This window comes from Nanorana parkeri, unplaced genomic scaffold (genome assembly GCF_000935625.1).
Source record: "Nanorana parkeri isolate BGI_ZX_2015 unplaced genomic scaffold, ASM93562v1 scaffold1320, whole genome shotgun sequence".
Classification (NCBI taxonomy): Eukaryota; Metazoa; Chordata; class Amphibia; order Anura; family Dicroglossidae; genus Nanorana; species Nanorana parkeri.
Genome location: NW_017307588.1, coordinates 456781 through 468787, shown reverse-complemented (window position 1 = coordinate 468787; position 12007 = coordinate 456781). Strand labels below are relative to the sequence as shown.

The following is a 12007-nucleotide window of genomic DNA, read 5'->3' as shown; positions in this document are numbered from 1 at the left end:
CACGCCTTGCAGTCTAAGTTAACGCACGACAGCACACGCTTACGGTGATGTGCGGCAAACTCAGCAAAGCAAGCAGGTGTGAATGGGGCCTTGGATGGTGAAATCTCTGCACCCAGGATCCTGGCTCCTCCCACTTTCCCTAACCAGTGAAGGGGCGGAGCTGGGAACCTATGATGAAAAGTTTGATTTTACAACATTGACAAGGAAAGGAACGGGGAGGTTACATGAGAAGAGGTGGAAAAGTAAGCAGGCCGTACACTGATCCAAGTTCCAGCAGCGTGTGGCCCAGTCGGCGCCCCTCCATTTCGGCAAATGCCGATTTTCCAAACGTCCAAACGCCTCACCTCCCCCCCACCCCCCATACAAGGTGGGAAGGGGTTATAAAAGGGAGCAGCTAATGTGCAGCGATAAGCTTCCTGCAGGGTTAATATATTACTTCTCATCTTGATCCAAGGTTCAATTGCACGGATGGGGGAGGGTGAGGGGGGCTTATTACAACGAGAACATAGTCTACATCCAACACACGTGTTAAAGGATTCGAATCATTCACATGTACAGCGAGTCCATACATGTCAAATGGTAAAGTCCACCACCAGCCTGCCACGTTCTATACCAGGGGTAGGCACCCTCGGCACTCCAGCTATTGAAAAACTACAAGTCCCATGAGGCATTGCAAGACTGACAGCCACGGGCTTGACTCCCGGAGGCCAAGGCATTATGGGATTTGTAGTTTCACCACAGCTGGAGAGCCCGAGGTTATCCACCCCTGGTTCTATTCTTCACTTGCTGTCCATTTCAGCAATCTTCACATTGTCCTGACACCAGTGGTGTCACCTGTCGCCATTGGCCCGCCTTTAAAGTGCGTCCGTGCCATTCATTCCTGCAGATGGGCCATATTACCCTGAACGTCTGTGAACGGGCCCCTCACGTGGCATCAAAAAGTGTACGAAGCCAATACTGTTATTTTTGGCTGGAGTAGGGAAGCGTTAACTTCCTTTGTCAGGTGACGGCTTCCTGTTTATCTCCTGTCAGAGATATTCTTCCGTTCCTGCCCTGCAGACGCAACAGGAAGTGAGAGGAAATGTCTACAACGTGACAGGAAATCCCCTCTGAGCCGCCATTTTCTCCTGAGCGTTCATGGAACCGCGTCTTAAGGGACTCATTTCACAGGTGCTGGTGTTCTATCGAAAGCTCCAACTCATCGAGATCTCCACTTACCTCACTTCTGCTGCTCAGACTCTGTACAGTTACGGTGCGCATGCGCGCACAGCGTTTTCAGAATACTTGTCGAGTTTGCCACCTGCTGAATATTGTTAACATGCAGCTGTGCAGAGCTCCGTCAGTCTTTGCGTCTTGCAGTCTAACGCCGTCTGCTCGAAATCTCCAACTGGCAAGTACCCGGCAGTGATGTAGTTGGAGATTTCGACGAGTTGGAGCTTTCGATAGAACCCCGGTGTATACAGTGTATTGGATGTGAGGACGCCAATAGATATTCCATCGCTGGAGCAGAGGGGGAAGCGAGGCTGCATGGACGACTAAGCGCGGAGCCGGCTTTCTGGCCAATCAGGAAGCCATGTAATGAGGCGACGCCCGGCTTCCTGATTGGCCGGGAAGCTGGCTCCATGCTCCCTCGTCACAAGTATTGAGGGAGCATGGAGTCGGCTTCCCTGCCAATCAGGAACCCGGGCAGCGTGCAATGATGTGCTGCCGCGGCTTCCTGATACTGGAAGTATCGGGCTAGGCATCGGAGCAGTTGGGCAAGTATGAGTACTCGGCCAAATACTCGTTATCGGCACCAATACCGATACTAGTATCAGTGCATCCCTAATTTTAGTCCCTAGACAAAACGAGAACTTAACCCTTGCAGTGCCGGGATAGCTCCACTGTAAGGGTGAGGACTTTTCTGCCCGGGGTTCTTCTTTAAGTCATCAGCAGGAGCCCGGAATGCAATATTCACCCGGCCGGACTGGTTATGGCCGGATGAGGATGAGGATCACAGACAAGCGGCAATAGAAAATATTAAAATACACGGAGCAGGCGGCGACGTGTAAACAAATCGGGACGCCAATACTTCTGTATTTGCATGTCAGGAAGCCGAACTGATCTCGTTACACGGTGCGGCGTTGTAGAGGAGAACGCGGCTTTCTGTACTTCCTGTTCTCGGTATGACCCCCCCGCATTTCCTGCCCATACGATGACTCCGTGCTTTCTGAAGATTCTTTCGTTTTCTGCCTCGATTGCCTATAAATCTATCGACAACTACGCAGCACCCGATTGGTCCTCAGATGTTCCAATCAGGGGCTGTGTGTGTGTGGCCAGATTAGAAGATCGGATGGTTCACCTGGTATTGGGTGGCATGTCCCTTTAAAAGATCTGACCACATACCCGCAGGTCACCGGGAGATTCTATAGGTGGAACAATCCCGACTTCCAAAATCCCGGCCCCGCATGAGAGTAAGGATCGCTGCGCCGGCGTGTATCCGCTCAGAACTGGAAATATCCCCGCGTCCTTATTAGCAGGAGCTCATCACGCCATGAAAACACATGAGGACATGGGTGATTGGGAGCAGGAAACGACGGACACCGCACTAGCAGGAAGGAAGCGTAACCAAGCAAATTAAGAGTCCCGGATTTGTCCCGCACGCTGCTCATTAAATTGAAGGATTAAGTTCAGCCGGACTCCGAAATGATAAAATATAAATACGAGAGACGTGAATTCTTCCTTCAATCTTGGGGGTCTGTTCATGGAACGAACTGCACGTTATGGCCACTAGATGGAGCCGAGGAGTATAGGAATTAGCTATGCTCCTCAGCGCCATCTGGAGGCCATAATTAGCTGCAAACCTCATTTGCAGAGAGGCTTGCTGTGCGAATGTTCAATAAATAGACCCCTTTAGTGAACTTTGTGTATTTCTTCCAGATCTGTGCAGTGATCCAGTGCAAGACTTGAAGCTTCCTGTAATAAAGACCGATCACTGCTGCTTTCTCTCATGGTGCAGGGTGACTGGTCTTGTCTCCGTCCCCTCCTGTAATAATGAACGCTGACTGCTGCTCTCTCTTCTTGTGCAGGATGACTGGTCTGGTCTCCGCCTCACTCCTGTATTGGGGGGAGCTTCCTGTAATAAAGACTGCTCACTGCTGCTCTCTCTACTTGTGCAGGGTGACTGGTCTGGTCTCCGCCCCCTTCCCCAATACAGACCGCTCACTGCTGCTCTCTCTTCTTGTGCAAGATAACTGGTCTGGTCTCCACCCCCTCCTGTAGTGGGAGGAGCTTCCTGTAATAAAGATTGGTCACTGCAGCTCTTTCTCCTGCTGCAGTGTGACTGGTCTGGTCTCTGCCTCCTGAAATTGGCACTGCGATGCTGCCTGGTTGGCTCACAGCGAAGAACCTGCCCCTCTTAATCTGACTTTTGATTTGTATTTCTGTTCATCCAGTCCTGAATTTTACACAGCTCTCAGAAATGCAAAGCCCTTCCGGGCAGCACAGCCCGCCTGGTGACCTGAATTTTCACCAACCCCCCCCCCCCCGAACCAGCGATTGGACAACGGAGGAGGCTGATGAGGTCATGTTTCTTGTCAGTAGAAGTGCATGGAAGGCAACTGACTGCCCCTCACCCTGCCTCCAGTCTGAGCTCTGCTGTGCAAGGTATTGAACCCAGCTGACATGAAGCTGACATGAACCCAAATTCAAAATACATTTCATTGTATTAATAAAGACGTAACTGCATTTATTATTTCTTATATATCAGATGCAACAGACCTCATTCATCAAGGTGACTTGAATAATTCCGGCAATGGAAGGTCAGAATGGAGCTGTGCTGACTGTCTTGCAGAGATTTTTTTTTAAAAGTCAAACAAGATTATTTTATCATTTTCTGCTGGTCATGTGATCCAGAACCTTTTGGTCACATGACCTCCTCTGATTAAGGCGTGGATGAGCCAGTCTGGTGCTCCCTTCCACAGACATCACATGACCAACGCCTGACCTAGTGACCCCCGAATCCAGACTGACAGATGGCAAACCTTGGAGGCGCAGCAGTCAGCTTCATGGGACGCTGCCACAGCTTTGTCATCCACGAACCTCTCCATCATGTGATCATGTGACCGAGGAGGCGCTCCGTGGACAGCTGCAGCTCCACGACTTATCGGGAAAGGGAGGACCAAGAAGGACTGGATGAGATCCACCAGACAACAGACCGTGTACACCAGCCTATAGCAGGGTTGGAACTACAAATCCCACCATGCATCTACCTTTGGGAGTCATGCCTGTGGCTGTCAAGTCTTGCAATGCCTCATGGGACTTGTAGTTCCACAACAGCTGGAGGGCTGGAGTTTGTCCCACCCCTGGTCTATACTCTACTCCTTTAGTAAATAAGCCCCCAGTCCTCTCTCTCTCCCTCCCCCCTCTCCCTACCCCCTCCTCTCTCTCTCCCTTATCTTCTCGTCTATGGACGCGCCGAGGCAGGGACAGGGATATTACAATCTTCTGGCACATAAGAGCTCGGTCTGCAGCCACCAGCTCTCCGATGACCCCGGGCCCCCGCTCATGTACCATCGTCTTATCTAGATTGCACATTAATGACCCCGCGCGTTCCGCTCCAACCACACGGCCCTTCCTGTACAACAGCTGGCGCTGCCGAGGGGGCGGAATGAGTGGCAGAGAGCCGCTACTTCCATATCTGTAGAGCCGAAAGTGACACCGGGCAGTGACACCGGCATTCTGGACAGGGCACATTGGGGGCTATAAATACCAACTATATAAAATCACAGCTCAGAAAGGCAAATGGAGATCATCGCCTTGTGGGGGGGGGCAACTTCGGCCCTCCAGCTGTGCTGAAACTACAAATCCCAACATGCTTCTTCCTCTGGGAGTCATGCCTGTGGATGTCTTGCAATGCCTCGTGGGACTTGTAGTTCCACAACAGCTGGAGCGCCGAGGTCGCCCACCCCCGGTATGCAATGTTCACACTGTATTGTGGGTAAAGGAACAGAGCGGCTGCCACTAGAGGTCTCATCCTGGAAATGCTGCTGGCTTGGCAGTCAGGGGGACCCTCTAGCTCAGTGGGGTCAGTAAGGTGGAACTACAAGTCCCATGAGGCATTACAAGACAGCCACAGGAATGACTCCCAGAGAGGTGAATGTTTCCATTATGAACTGCTGGGGGCTGTAGAGGGCCGCACAGCAAGTCCCAAAGGGCTGCATGTGGCCCTCGGGCCGCAGGGTTCTAGTTCTTTCCGGGGACTAGCATGCAGTGTATATCTGGAGAGTCAGTAGTCCTCGTCTGCTATCTGCAGCTTTCCCATCCTCAGATCTGCCGGCTGCATTAGTTTTCTTTTTTCCCAGTTACACATTTCCTGTCCTAGGGTGACAACACTCGCTGTACTGTATGTATGGAGGAGCAGCGTTGTCACCCTAAGACGAGATGACAGAAGCCTCTCCATAACACAGAGGGGAGGTGTTCTGTAGTCCAATTTCTAGCAGGCTTTTGTTTTTGCACTTGTTGAACAGATTACAACAAAACTCTTTCTATAGTATATAGAACAGAATTCATTGTAGGGGTTCACATACAGCAAGGGTGGGCAACCTCACAGGCCACCACTCTGCCCATCACATGTGTCACCTGCCACCGCTGTGCCCATCATACATGTCACCTGCCACCGCTGTGCCCATCATACATGTCACGTGCCATGACACTGCTCATCATACATGTCACATGCCAAGACTGTGCCCATCATACATGTCATATGCCAAGACTGTGCCCATCTCACACATCAAACACCACACCTGTGCCCATCACATGTTCCATGCCACAACTGTACACATCAGAAAAACCATAGCTGTACACATCACATGTTACATGCCATGCCTGTCCCCCACACATAACATGCCACCTATGACACATGCCATCACACGTCACCTGCCCCCCACACATGCAGTATGACACGACTCCTCCACACAGGCAATACATGACATGGAGCACACATGTACTATGACATGACCCCGAGGTCACACCCTGCCCCCCTCATGAACCCGGCCCCGGTGACCGCCGCGTATTCCTACCTCCCAGCAGGCGGCCGCTCCTCCCCGGTGCCGGTCCAGGCTTCGCTCTTCCCTCTCCCTCTATCACACACTGAAAATGGCGGCGCTGCAACAGCCTGGGGAGCGCCGATCACATGGATGCGAACTCTGCATAATTAGAGGGCATGGAGGTGACAATGACAGGCTGGGATCCTCATAGCCCGGTGTATTCATCTATCTGATCTGTGCAACAATCCAGTGTGATACTGTAGGAAGGAAAGAGAGCATAGAGGAGAGCCCATCAGTCTGCTGCTCCTCTTCCACTGACCAATCACAGGCTGGGGGTGTGACTGTGACTGCTATCCCTGTAGTAACAGTGGTTACATTTATATGCTCATTCCCCTCACCGTTCTCTGGACTTGTAAGATTGTATCCTGTTACCAACATGTATTTATTTCCTATGATCCTCAGCTCCATCTAGTGGCTATAATTCCGTATTTATTTCCTAAAATCCTCCCTCTAGTTCTCTCTAATGCAGATGGGCCGGTCTATGCAGACATGACGCCGCGACCCACTGCAGAGGGTGTCGCGACCCACTTTTGGGTCGCTTTTGGGTCGCGACCCACTAGTTGAGAACCACTGATGGCTATAATGCCGTATTTATTTCCCATGATCCTCAGCTCCATCTAGTGGCTATAATGCCGTATTTATTTCCCATGATCCTCAGCTCCATCTAGTGGCTATAATGCCGTATTTATTTCCCATGATCCTCAGCTCCATCTAGTGGCTATAATGCCGTATTTATTTCCCATGATCCTCAGCTCCATCTAGTGGCCATAATGCCGTATTTATTTCCCATGATCTTCAGCTCCATCTAGTGGCCATAATGCTTTATCTATTTCCTATGATCCTCAGCTCCATCTAGTGGCCATAATGCCGTATTTATTTCCATTGATCCTCAGCTCCATCTAGTGGCTATAATGCCGTATTTATTTCCATTGATCCTCGGCTCCATCTAGTGGCCATAATGCTGTATTTATTTCCATTGATCCTCGGCTCCATCTAGTGGCCATAATGCTGTATTTATTTCCCATGATCCTCAGCTCCATCTAGTGGCTATAATGTAATATATCCCCATAGTTAGTAAGGAGATACAATGTTACAATTCTAGAGAAAGCTGGAGGGAATTAGCATATAAATGTAACAAATACTATCCCGTAGTATCAATGTCTGCAGCGATCTCTAGAATGATAACATTGTATCTCTTTGCTAACAATAAGGAGAAAAAAAACACATTATGGTCATTAGATGGAGCCAAGGATCATAGGAAATAAATGAGCTCATAGGAAATAACCAGAGCTCATCCCTAATTGTATCCTATGTGGTAATCTTTCCAGTTCAGATTGGAAGCCACCAGCTGTCTACGTCTTGAGCAATAAAACTGAGGAATTTGATGACTGCAGACAATCATTGACGTATCATAGGAGGGCCCCCCCCCCCCTCCCGGCACACGCAGCCCATCGGGAAGCCGGGGGCTGAATGAAGAGAGCACATGTCTATTGTCCGTGTTGTCACCTGTGTGTCGGCATTGTTCCTGGTAGGATCTCCCTGCTGGGAACAGGAGCAGCTGTCACGCTGTAATGCTTCATCAGACCTCGGCTCGGATGTCTTCACTTTATCGCAGATAATCGCCTCGCTCTTGTAAACATTCTGTAAATAAACACTTGTCATCGCGCTCGCTTGTAGCATTTGGCAGTGTTCAGAGCGCAGAGATCAGTGGTGGAATTTGTGACTATACAAACCTCAGGCGGAAAAGTAAAATTAGTGATTGGCTAATTATATCCAGTGCCGCTGGACATGTGCTACTTTTATTTACCTTTATTGTGTATATATAAAGCCAAAACGGAGAATATACAATGTTACCAGTTTGCCTTATTTTTCAGCTGACCAGTGACACACTTCCTGTCCTCGGGTGACAACGCTCACTCACTGTACTGTGTATCTCTTCTGGTCAAATGTTCTTCAGTAAGTTCATCAATACATGACAGAGTGAGTGGGGAAGATACAGCATGATGGCCACTAGATAGAGCCGGGGATCATAGGAAATAAATACCCCATGATGGCCACTAGATGGAGCCGGGGATCATAGGAAATAAATACAGCATGATGGCCACTAGATGGAGCAGAGGATCATGGGAAATAAATACCCCATGATGGCCACTAGATGGAGCCGGGGATCATAGGAAATAAATACAGCATGATGGCCACTAGATGGAGCCGGGGATCATAGGAAATAAATACAGCATGATGGCCACTAGATGGAGCAGAGGATCATGGGAAATAAATACCCCATGATGGCCACTAGATGGAGCCGGGGATCATAGGAAATAAATACAGCATGATGGCCACTAGATGGAGCCGGGGATCATAGGAAATAAATACCCCATGATGGCCACTAGATGGAGCCGGGGATCATAGGAAATAAATACAGCATGATGGCCACTAGATGGAGCCGGGGATCATAGGAAATAAATACCCCATGATGGCCACTAGATGGAGCCGGGGATCATAGGAAATAAATACCCCATGATGGCCACTAGATGGAGCCGGGGATCATAGGAAATAAATACATGTTAGTAACAGGATACAATGTTACAATTAAAGAGAATGCAGAAGTGTCCGAGCATTTAAATGTAACCATCGCTGTCCCCATAATATCAGTGGTTACATTTATATGATCATTCCCTCTAGTGATCTCTTGAATTGTCTATACACAATACAGACTATATGGTAGACAGGGCTTTAACCCTTTCCCTGCCAATAATGTAAGACAAAACCATTTCCAGCTGGTCATGTCAGTATGTCTTACGTCGATGGCATTCAGCCTTGTGCTATAAGCTCATGGTCACTTCAGTGACCATAATCTTATATTAGAAAGCTTCCCCTGACCCTCCTCTGAAAATGAATAGCTGTCATCAAAGGCTGACAAGCCAGAAAAGTCACATGCTCGATTCAGTTTCGTTTTTGTACGAAATTCAGACGGGATCCGAAATTCGAAAACGGAAATTCGGACACATTCGGATGCATTGATTCGGAACGAAACGGATCGCACGTTTCTAAAACCAGCCTCCATACCTCCCCCAGTCCCAGACCTGGGGCTGGGGGGAATAGTCTGCGGGAGTCAGAGCATTGCACCCGCCATCCACTGATCACAGTTACAACGGCTCCAATGCAGAAAATGAATACACTTTTTTGTCTCTGCCATATTGGTAGATTTATTAACTTTTTTGCAAAAAGTGGACTGTGCCTTGAAGTGGACTAGGACTACAGCAGCAGCTCAGACAGACAATGCAGGGAGGGGGGAATCCAGTCACGGCAGAGCCGTGACAGGATCGAGAAGTGAGCGAACGCCGGTATGTGTTCGCTCACTTCCCGATCTACTGAGCCGACCAGTCTCATTGTCACAGGTCGGCTAGAACTATGAGGTGAGTGAAAAGCACTCACCTCATAGTTCTCCTTTAAACCCAGAGGCTCCATTCATATAAGTATGTGAATAAAGCATCAAGCATCAATATTTCAAGCTCAAAGTGTCCGTGGATCCATTATAAACTGAATCTCTGAGTATAATACTGATGAGGGGTCGTGGTGAGAGGCCGCACAGGAGGTCATTCATACAGAAGACAACAAGTAGGCCCGGCGTCCTTCAGCTTGGAATGTGGAAATATCGGTTCAGAGCCGGCCTGGGAACACGGGAAGAACCGCAGGAGACAAGTTCCCGCGGCAGTCATACTGGTCACATAACCTAGCTGAGCGCCAAAGCTTGCTGGACCTGCACGTGGCCATTGTTCTGTTGTCAAGGTTTCCATTTTGTTTGACAGCTGCAGTGTTTAGTAAGCAGAAGCCAAGGTCATACATTGACGCTAGGTCAACCGGTCCTCCATTCATTGATCTCAATCTATCCCCACTTTGACTTTTCCAGGAAAGGCCTTACATTTCATTTTGTTGGTCCACCTGACCACAGTACCGACCCAGTCCCCCAATTGGCGGCCTGGTGCAGGATAGGGTGACAAAGCTGTAGTGAATTCATTTTGGGGGAACCTGCATTGTCACCCTATGGAAAGAAGTCACTTTGTTGGTCCACCTGACCACACCGTCCACCCCCACGTGGGGGTTCCTGTGGACCATAAAGTGTCAACCTGATATTTTATACATGGGGGGTTGTTAGGGTTGCCACCTGTCCAGGATTCACCCGGACAGTGAGGGTTTTGAATGCTGTGTCCGGGTTTCATGGCAGCAGAAACCCGGACACAAGATGTCAGGCAGACAGGGGCAACCAAAATTAAGATAGGGGCTACTGGCCCCCCACTGAAAATAGTCTCAGCTGTGATATTTACATAGGAATGAATGGCGCTATTTCCATATGAATAAGCTGCAAGCTGCAACGCACGTAACTACAGTGTTCGGGTTTCGCTTGAAGAAAAGGTGGCAACCCTAGAGGTTGTACAGGGCTGATAGGTGGCTGAGTCATTTGGACAACTGTTTAAAACCTGCTACATCCCTCCACATTTGATCATCAAGGCGAACAATTCCATTGAATATCAATCGATTCTTGCATGCTGATCACTTGCGATGTAGACAGCGCAGGGAAGGATATGGGCATGGCAAGAGCTGGCTGGCAAAAGTGACAACGCTGAGAACCCTCTTCGGCTATGTGTGTGGTGGTGGCCTAGTGCTGGACAGGGTGACAGTAGCTGTAGTGATTTCACATTGGTGGAATCTGTGTTGTCACCTTGTGGAAGGAAGCCCCAGGTACTGGCAGGATCACCAGGTATTGCTACGTGAAAAGAACTGGCAGGTTGCATTTAAAGTGACGCAGTTTGCTTTCAATAATCTTATTGCTTCACTTCTTAGCTGATTATTCTCAGTCTACCCCCACTTCATCGTTCTGTATAACTACAGACTTTTCCAGGTAAGACCTTCTATGTCACTTTGTAGATAATATTTGTATTGGCGAGTCTTTATCGAACTGGAAATAAAATTGGATCCTCAATGAACAGTCTTATTACTGGTCCCTGAGGGATGGTTGAGGGATTATTGAAATATCTATCAAAGGGATTTGGCGCCATCTGGTGTTACACTCTAGAACTTCGAGCATGTCGGACGCACAAAATTCTGACTCGTAGAAGCTAAGGGGGGATATTTACTAAGTTCCCAAATGAATAACCGAGCCGAAGTGAAGTGAGCCGGAGCCTCTTCAGCTATTCACTGCAGCTCTGCACGGCATACTCTTAGCTGGCAGGCTCAGTATATCTGGCTGAACCAAAGGGAAGAGCCTGTTCGTCTCAGCCGATGCAACACCTGGATTGGCTGAGGCGAACGTTCCGCAGTTCATTCCCTGCCGTTCAACCCTATTCTCCAAGGGGCCGAACAGCAGAGAGTGTATTGCTGAATGGTCGCCTCAGCATTCGATTCAGTCATTCTGCACGATACCCCAGAGGTTTTGAACAGAATTAATTTTTTTATTGTAAACAAATAAAACAAAAAAAAAACACTCCCCAAATCTTTCCAGACCCTTTAGGTGTGGTAGGAATTTTTTTTTGCATGAAGTCCCCCTGCAAAATCACACCAGACCCTTAAGGCCAGGTAGGAATCCCAACGCCAAAAAACCCCCAAAGAATGTGGGGTCATCACTTCAATTCCATATCAGACCCTTAATCTAAGCTGTCGCTTGGCAGGGCAGGAAAGGGGGGGGGGGCCTCCTCCCTGCACCATACCAGGTGACCACATGCCCTCCCTCAGTATTGGGAGGGTGCTTTGTCAGGGGGGGTCTTCTGGAAAAGCACCTTGTACCCATGCCGATAAGGACAGGGACCTCTTCCCCACAACCCTGACCGGGTGGTTGTGGGGGTCTGCGGGCAGGGAGGCTTATCTGCATCTGGGTACCCACTTTCATAAAGGGAGCACCCAGATCCCGCCCCCCCCCCCCCCCC

General features: G+C 49.3%; 1 protein-coding gene across 1 annotated transcript in view; it reads left to right on the top strand.

Moving 5' to 3' along the window:
- The first annotated feature begins 211 nt into the window (after positions 1 to 211).
- SHMT1 (serine hydroxymethyltransferase 1) overlaps positions 212 to 12007 on the top strand; it is a 35189-nt gene continuing 23393 nt past the window's right edge. Inside the window, exon 1 of the mRNA XM_018569319.1 lies at positions 212 to 219. The gene's annotated coding sequence lies outside the window, so the exon portion shown is untranslated. The remainder of the gene's footprint in view (positions 220 to 12007) is intronic.